This window comes from Leopardus geoffroyi, chromosome B2 (genome assembly GCF_018350155.1).
Source record: "Leopardus geoffroyi isolate Oge1 chromosome B2, O.geoffroyi_Oge1_pat1.0, whole genome shotgun sequence".
NCBI lineage: Eukaryota > Metazoa > Chordata > Mammalia > Carnivora > Felidae > Leopardus > Leopardus geoffroyi.
Window position 1 is genome coordinate 69,782,043 of NC_059332.1, and position 9,869 is coordinate 69,791,911.

Below are 9,869 nucleotides of genomic sequence, written 5' to 3' on the forward strand. Positions count from 1 at the left end.
GATATACTGCACGCCTCTTAAAAGAATGCAAACACCAAAAGGATCCACATATGAAAATCAAGAAAATAGGAGGTGAGCATTAGCTAACTGGACATTCCTTCACTCTTTCCATGCTTCTTTTCAGAAAACAACCACACCTCTCATTCTGTCCTTAGGACATTACAAGAGACTTGTACTGAGACCTATTGGTTCTGCCTTTAGAGAACCACCAGATAATGAGATTTCTTTTGGAGTCATTTTATCTTTTCAAATGAACCCAGACATCAGTTAAGAAAGGAGGGAGATGAAAAGTAGACTCCAGTTAGCGAAGAGAAAAGATGATGACTCCAGCAGAAAGGAAAAGTAGTTCACTCCTTCTCAGGCAAAATCAGTGAGGGTTTGGGATGGTCATAAAGGCATCCTAGCATCACACAGGCAACCAAACAGCACGTACATAGTGATTCCAAGATGGATCCCAGAAGAACAATTCCATTTATCGCATGAGAACTTTAGGGAGCCAAAACACCACACAAGTCTGTACAGGAAGCTCCCCCACATCCTTAGGCCCTGTAAACTACTTTTCAGATACAAAATACATATATATCCAAAATTTGGCACCATAGATGAAGTTGGCTTGCCAATTTCATAAAGAACAGATGAATTGATGTTGTTTTACTTTAATTAAATGTATTTAATATAACTCTGGCAATAATTCCTGTCCAGTGTCTCAGCTACTTCCAGTAGTGCCAAAGAAAAGGAGATATGCCAACACAGCCATATTCTATAAAGCTGGTTACTTAGAAAATAGTTACAAACAACAACAAAAAACTGCAATGACACAAATCCTATTGAGAAAACTTTGTTCATCTGTCTGCTTAACAAACATTTATTGAGTACTGCCGAATTGTCAAATAAAAGCGCCAAATAAAGCCTGGGTTTTGGCATTTCATGCAATGTTGCGGCCAGGAGACTGGGAGTTGACACAGACACTTGAATTACTTTTAGCAGAAGAGAAATGGAGGAGCCATAGAACATTAAAGATGAGGAGGACCCGAGACCACAGAGAACTTGCCTGCTCTCCACACTATTTTACAAGAAGAGGTTGCTATGGCAACAGACTATGAACACTTTCTCAAAATCCCACGTTGTGGGAAGCAAGATCTGTTCCATCAAACTCACATGTCATCCTGTCCTGCCCATCCATGTCATCATGTCACATATCTCCAGCCCTCTGAGATAGTAGATGTCAGAGAAAAGGTGTGCATGAAGCTTATTGGCTGAGAGATGAAAATGATAGAATAAAAGTATCCCTCTCCATGAAAGCTGTTAACCAAGGGACTGAGAAAGACCTCAATCCCAGCAATGCTATCACTGAGCAAGAAGAGAGACAGAGGTGGCCCTTCCATGATTCCGTGGGACAGATCATCTTCAAGGCTGTCCTGAACACCACCTGCAAGAAGTGTGGCTATAAAGACCACTTTGCAAAGGATTGGTTTGTGCAACAAGGAGGGACCAAACATTCTCTGATACCTGATGAGGAAGAGGAAAAGGAAGAGGCAAAGTCAGCAGAGTTTGAGAAGTGTGACCCCATGAGGAATTCTTCTAGAAAAATAAAGAAACTCCTTAGTTTCCTTCACTCAGTGAGACCTGTCCTCAGTTTCGAGAGTAACAGGGACTAACTCCTGTGGCTGCTGGAAAAGAAGAAAAAGAAACATAGACAAGAAGTCATCCTACTGACAGTTCAGACTCTGAGAGTGATACAAGCAAGAGGGCAAGGCACACATCAAAAGCCAGCAAGGCAGTGAAGAAGAACAAGAAGAAAGAGAAGCAGCAGCACAAGGTGTGAGAGTGGAAAGAGTAGAGGGAATGGTTGAGAGAAGAAGGAACAAGGAGCCTTGTTCCTTGAAGCCCTGGCTCCTGGAAAGACCCAATAGTGAGAATATGGTCACTCACCCCATTGACTTCTCTCCCATGGGAGATGGCTTCTCCTCTTGGAGCAAGTAGTTTGGGAGGTAGATGTCAAAAGCATCTGTCTGAATTTATCATTTATCATCTTAATTTATCATTCCTGGTCTCTTTGCAAGTGACCACTGGATCCCATCCATTCATTCACTCAATTCCTTCATTCAGGAGGAGGTCCTATTACCCTCTCCAGCTGCCACTGCCAGAGCCAGATTCCTGTACAGAAGTCCATGCTAGAGCCACAGGTACTGCTGTGCAGGCAAGTCTGGCTGTAGCTGGAGAACAGTGATTGGAGAACAGGGCTGTTCAGTCAGCCCTGGGCTAATTGGTGAGTAATCTCTGCAGCATCGAACACAGGGGCAGAGGGAGACCAGCCATATGAGGGAGAACATGGTAAGAAATGGTGTTCACTTTTTCCAATCCCCTAACATTATTCTACTGTGCTCGAAATGACAGCCAAAAAAACATTGTTTTCAATTCCTGAACTTGTATGTGACATTCTGCCAGACCACTGAACTAGATAGCTCAAGCCAACATCATTGCTTTACTTTGTGTTTACTACTGTGTGAGTCGCTTGGTTCCACGTGAGGTCTTTGCTTCAATTCCTGGCAATACATAGAAAAAAAAGGTGGGAGGCCAAATAAAAGGCATAATTCTTGCCCTCAACAAGTTGTTTAGTGAAGAAAGGATCATAAATTTAGAAAACAATGCGGTTAGATTAATGATGAAAGAAGGTGGTATTTGGTGAGAAGGCAGCTGAGCAGGGCTTCTGTTTCAGGGTAGGACCATGGAAGTCATCCTAGTGGAACTTGCCTTGAATCGAATTTTGAAAGCGAAGTAAAAGCTTGATTCCAAATTGAGTGGAAAAAAACCAGAATGAGTAACTTGTTAGAATTATGTTTAGTGCACATAACAAAGAGTCAACCAGCATAGCTTAAACCTATATGTTTTTTTCCCCCATAATAAACATTCCTTAGTGGGAACTTTAAGGCTGGTGCAGCTGCTCAAGGAGTTGATGAAGAATTCAAGTTCTGTTTAGCTTCTTTCTCTACCAGTCTCAGTGGGTAGCTTTTATTCTCTTGGGCACAAGATAGCTGTTGTACCTCCAGGTATCGTGTATGCATGTTAATCAGAAAGAAGGGGAGAAAGGTGAAGGTGTCTATTTTTATCAGAACAGTAGCTTTTCCAAAAGTCCTACCTAGTAGATTTTAGCTGTTTTATTATGGGCCAAAATTTGATCACATGGCCACCCCTAAAGGCACAGGAGTCTAGGGAGGTAAGTATTTTTAACTTAACACATCGCCTTCCCAAATAAAAATGAGGTTATGCTAGTAATAAGGAGAAAATAGATGTTATATAGAAAACTACCACCAGGATTTCTGCTTTGAGATGATAAAGTAGTTGTAATTTTCCCTATTCTAGCTACCAAGTAAAACCAAAAACCTTATACATTATACAAAACATGTGTGTTTTCTTACCAAAATGAAATCAAAGGAGAAATCAACAAAAGAAAGATCATAAGAAAATATTAAAACACATGACAAGTCTGGAAAACTAAGTTAATATTATTCAATTCCCATTTTGTTTTTAATTTGTTTATCAAGGAGAAAAGTCTCCCCACTATAAAACTAAAAAAAAATTAACATTAAGGAACTAAATCCCAAGATACATGAGAAGATAGTAAGGATATTTGTAGTAAGTACTTAATTGTCCCAGAGTATGACTGATAAGTGGATGGATGGATGGATACCCCTTCACATTGTACTATTACCTTGTGCTTATATTTTTTTCTGCTCAGTTGTTTATAAGTTCTATGGAAGAACAACAGCTTTATGGAGAAATCTTGTCTCTTTCTTCTTTATTACAAATGTCTCGAATACGGCGGTCACTTAAAAATTAAAATTGAGTTGAATAATTAATTAATTAATTCATTGATCATTTAAATGAATTAGTTTCTAGCCATAAATAATTCATTTATGAATAAACCAATTCAAGTTGATGAGCCAATTACCGCTAAAACACTGCCATGTTTCATAAATTATTTTACTCTTTGTGAATAGCTTTTCAGAAAGGACACACAGGTGAAATGGATGAAAATTAACACCAAGCAAAAGAAGCCAACAAATGTGCCAAACACAGGCATTTACAATTAAATGTAAAGCTTTCTGAGAGTAGGGCCAGACATATACACACGTGGTCAAATTTTATTACTTAAGAAAAGAATAATACTGTCCTCAGATTTTCTATGAATAAATCAAATGGTAACTGCCAAATGAAAGTGTATATTCCAGATATGATGATGGAAGCATATGATTAGATCACATGAAGGAACAGTGTTGTAGGCTCTGCTGGTCAGAGCACATGTGGAACATGGTGATCATTTTTGGCACCTCATTTAAAGATATATTCTAATATATCTTTGAGTGTGCTTTAGGGGAATGTGAGCTAAATGGTAAAAGGTCTTGAACTATATCATTCAAGCAATGGTTGAGAGATTAGTGAAAAGAAGAGAAATCTGTGGGAAAGCACACAAATTGTCCAAATACTTGAAGGGCATTCAAGTAAATGAGGGAGAAAACTCTGAAGAAGACTAACTCATAATGACATGGTAGGGACACCACACCATTAGGTTCAATATCAGTAAGAGTTCCTAATGGCTGTAACATCTCGAAATCAGGTATGCTTCCCTTGAGAAGTGGGCAGGTAAGCATTAGCCAAGGATGTTAACAGAGAGATTCCTAGAGAAGTAGGAGATTGAGTCAGATTACTTCCGAAGGCCATTTCAACACTTAGATTCGATTATGAGTTTAAGGTACAACTCACTGGTAGATTTTCATCAATTCTACTGTATGATTTTACTCAATTCTATATGCCAATGATAACTTCTATTTGACCTAAATTAAGACTGAAATTTGCAACTTCTTAATGGAAGACAATTGGGTCACCCAAGATTCAAACCTAAGGCGTGGGTTTCATAAAAACTGTTTCAAATAATTCAACCAATATGGCTTATATTCAAGAGGGGTCATGTTTTTTATCTAAGATTTACTGGCAATGATGGCTGTAGTACATAATTCTGCCCTATTTTTGTTTAAGAAGGTATAATTCTCAATAGTCTATTTTAGGCAGAAAAGTATTCAAAGATGTATATCTGCATCTACAAAGACAGGTCATTTTTAAAAACATAAAAATGGGGGCACCTGGTAGCTCAGTCAGTTAAGTATCCAACTCCTGATTTCGTCTCAGGTTATGATCTCACTGTTGGTGAGACTAAGCCCTGCATTGGGCTCTATGTTGACCGTGCAGAGCCTGCTTAGGATTCTCTCTCTCCCTTTCTCTGCCCCTCCCCTGCTCATGTCATGTGCGCACTCACTCTCTGTCTCTGTCTCTGTCTCTCTCTCTCAAAATAAATAAATAAGTAAATAAACATTTAAAACAAACATAAATTGGGGCACCCAGGTGGCTCAGTCGGTTAAGCATCCAGGCTCAGGGCATGATCTTGCAGTTCACAAGTTCAGGCTCCACCTTGGCCTCTGTGCTGACAGCTCAGAGTCTGGAGCCTGCTTCCGATTCTGTGTCTCCCTGTCTCTCTGTCTCTCCCCCACTCATGCTCTGTCTCTCTCTCTCTCCCAAAAATAAACACCTAAAACATTTTTAAATTAAAAAAAATTTAAAAACATAAATTGATAATGGTATGTAAATGTGTTAAGACAGAAGGGATGTCTCTTCAAACAATTCTTAGAAGAATTTATATGAACAAATTATAAAATAAAAGACAACCATTTTTATACAGCTTATGCTCTACAGCCAGAGGGTACTTGCCTTCATTTTAAAAATTATGTATTTTGCAAAATGTAATTATACTTGTAATTATGAATAGCAATATAAACTGAAGTGTTAACAATATCAGCAACAATAACAGCAGAAAATGGGAGTCCCGGGCATTCAGGCCTCGCTATCTGGCTCCTTACAGGGCAACTATAAACGCTATGTAAACACCGGTGAAATGAATGACAGGAAGTCTCACACTCAAGAATTGCGTGCCCAATGTAGCAGAGAGTTCCAGTTTTCACTGCTTTACATCTTATTTCCACATGTGGCCTCTGGAATAACCAAGTTAAAAGACCAGAGCCTCTGGGTGAACACTACAACTTATGCCCAATGCACAATGTATAGCTTCGGGAGCTATCTCTTTTCTTAACAGCTTTAGAGACAGAAACACTAAAAAAAAAAAAAAAAAAAATAAGTAGGTGGTATTTAACCTAAAGAAAATCATGATTCTTGACATTTGTGTTACTAAGAGACCCTGAAACTTGGGGAACCATTCTCTGGTAAAGGAGTTATGTTCCTTTATGAAGCCCTAGAGATAAATTTCAAGGTTCTTTAAAATTTGTCAGGTATTTGGGGAAACATATGAGTGAACCCATATTTTCTCTTACATCTTCAAAGAACAAGAAAAAAATGCCTAATGAGTTATTTTTTGATGCTTAAGTAGATTTAAGAAATACATAAGAAAAGCAATATGTGTTCATGAAACTGTTTTAAAATAAAGGATTTCCTGAGAATGTGACTGCAGAATGTCTTCCAACCACTTTCCTGAAAAAAAAAATTGCTTCATGCACTGCTGACAAATTGATTACACATAGAGGGAGTCAAAAAGAAATTTCTTATTGCTTTTGATAAAACTCACTGAAAGTATTGAACTTAGAGACAAGACACTTTAAAACTCAAAGCAATCTTGCTTGATGAGAAAAGCCTAGTTGAAGGGGAAGAAATACAGTATTATTATCTAGTACAAACCATCTGTGTGACGTTGGGAAAAGATACTTAATATCCCTGTGATCAGGGCTACTCAGCCACAAGTAATCATAATGACTACTGCTACTGAGTTTGTCCTTGCTGTGTTGGATGCTTTACTCAGCTTCCTTTTCTGGTCTGGTGAAGCTGAGTATATTATTTAACTCCAATCTTCAATTTCTCACTGAAGCAAAGTTAATGATAGTTGCATACTTGTAAAGATCAAATGGGATAATGGGATAAGGTATTTAAGCACTTAGCATACAAAGTGCCTGGTATAGAATAACTATTTTATAAATGTTTGCTTATTACTATTACCTTAATGATAGTTGCATACTTGTAAAGATCAAATGGGATAATGGGATAAGGTACTTAGCACTTAGCATACATAGTGCCTGGTATAGAATAACTATTTTATAAATGTTTGCTTATTACTATTACCTCTTGAATGATAGCCTACACATAGGTATTATTTAAAGATGGGCATCACAGTAAAGTAATGGAATAGATTAGATGCCATAAATTTTATAAGCTGGCTAACATGTTTTGTTTGGCAGACTATATAATATTTGGCCCACAGAATGTTTTCATTTTTAATATTTGAATTATTTCTCATGTATAAAAATAGACTTCACAAACCAATCTTTCATTAGAAATGTAAAATACCTGATTATTTTTGGCCTACCAACCCACATGACAGCCATGAGGATAAACTTGGAGCTGTACTTTTTAACAAAGGTTCTCATTTGCCGTGGCTTCTACTTTTACTGTTTTCTCCACAATAAGAACAAAATAAATATAATTTATCATGGTGCCTGCAAATTTGTTGACCACTATTATTATTTTTCTTAGTTTTTCTTCCATAGACCAGTGGTGCTTTCCTTTTGACTGAAGTACACAGACTTGCTCCTTTTGTCTGAACTATTGAGGTAAATGAAATAAAAGTTGTTTTTCAAGTGTGTGCCATTGGTTGGAATGCATATTATGTCACCCCTTTCTGGAATGTTTCCTTTATAAACATAAAATAATAAATAAAGCATAAATATGTACATACATATTTGAACTAATGGGATGCTGTGCTTAATAACTCCTGAATAGAAAATTCTAATGATACTCAAAATGCCATCCAAATGTACTCAACTTAGATAAATATTCTAAGTAAATTTGTGGGTGTGTTTATTGAGATATAATAGGCAGGTATTAAGGAGGGCACTTGTGACAGGCGCTGGGTGACGTTATAAATGATAAATCACTCAATTCTACTCCTGAAACTAACATTACACTATATGTCAACTAACTAGAATATAAATAAAAACTTGAAAAAGAAAAAAAATTTAAAAAGAGAGATAATCGACATATACCATTGAGTAAATAAGGTGTATAATGTGTGGATTGGACACACATATACATTACAATACGATTACCACTGTAGTCTCCATCACACCACATAATTTTTATTTCTTATTTGCGGTTAAGAATATAACTGCAAATATACCCTTGGACCAACATCTCCCCAGTTCCTCCAGCCCCGTACCAGCTACATAACCACTATTCTACTCTATGTTTCTATAAGTTTAGCTTTTTTAGATTCCCATATAAGAGATATCACACAGTATTCACCTCTCTCTTACTTATTTACTTTATAAAATGCCTCCAAAATTCATACATGCTATCACAAATGGCAGAATTTCCTTCTTTCTCATGGCTGAATAATATTCCATCACATATTTACATCCAATCCTCTTTATCCATTCATCTATTGATGGACCCTTAAGTTGTTACCATATTTTGGCTATTGTTAATAAAGCTGTAATAAATACGGGAGTACAGATATCTTTTTGATATCCTGCTTTCATTTTCTTAGGATATATACTCAGAAATGGGAATGCTGGAACGAATAGGGTTTCTACTTTAAATTGAGGAAGATCCATACCGTTTTCCAAAGTGGTTGCACCCATTTACATTCCCACCAGCATCCTTAGGGGCTCTCTTTTCTCCACACCCTCACCAACACTTGTTACCTCTTGTTTTTTATTTGGTTGGTTTTTTGTTTTGATAATAGTTGTTTTAATAAATTAAAAAAAAATTAAATGTTTATTTATTTTTGAGAGAGAGGGAGAGAGATGGAGTGCAAGTGGGGGAGGGAAGAGAGAGACATAGACACAGAATCTGAATCAGACTCCAGGGACCAGCTGTCAGCACAGAGCCCACTGTGCAGCTCAAACCCAGGAATCAAATCATGAGATCATGACCTGAGCTGAAGTCAGATGCTTAACCGACACAGCCACCCAGGTGCCCCATAATAGTCATTTCAATGGGTGGGGAGATGGCATCTCATAGTGGTTTTTATGTGCATTTTCCTCATGATTTGTAATATTGAACAACTTTTCATGTACCTGTTGGTCATTTGGATGTCTTCTTTGGAAAAATGTCTGTCTGTTCCTCTGCCCATTTTTTATTTGCATTGTTCCTTTATTTTTGTTTTTGATTTTGGTTTGTGTGTTTGTTTGGTAGTTGAATTGTATGTGTTCTTGATATATTTTGGAAATTAACCCTTTATTAAATACATGGTTAGCAAATATTTTCTCCTATTGTAACCCACTATTTCATTTTGTTGATTATTTTTTTTTTTGTTGGGCAAAGTCTTCTTAGTTTAATGTAGTTCTCTCCTTACTGATTTTTGCTTTTGTTGTACTTTTGGTGTCATATCCAAAAAATCTTTGACAAGTGTCAAGAAGCATTTTCACTATGTTTTCTTTTAGGAGTTTATGATTTCAGGTCTTGTTTTTAAGTCCTTAATCCATTTTGAGTTGATTTTTGTGAGTAATGTAAGGAATCCAATTTCATTTCACTTTTCTGCATATGATTATTTTTCTCACCATCATTTATTGAAGAGACTATCCTTTCCCCATTGACTATTCTTGACTCAATTGTCAAATATTAGTTGACAACATATGTAGGGTTTATTTCTAGGATCTTAGTTCTGTTCCATTGGTATATGTGCCAATTTTTATGTCAGTATCATCCTGTTATGATTACTATAGCTTTGTAGTATACTTTCAAATCAGAAAGTGTAATGCTTTTAGCTTTGTTCTTCTATCTCAGGATTACTTTGGCTATTTAGGATCTTT

At 36.8% G+C, this 9,869-nt stretch overlaps 1 pseudogene; it reads left to right on the plus strand.

The window, feature by feature from the left end:
- The first annotated feature begins 554 nt into the window (after positions 1 to 554).
- Positions 555 to 1,825, plus strand: LOC123609916 (annotated as a pseudogene).
- Positions 1,826 to 9,869: the final 8,044 nt, after the last annotated feature.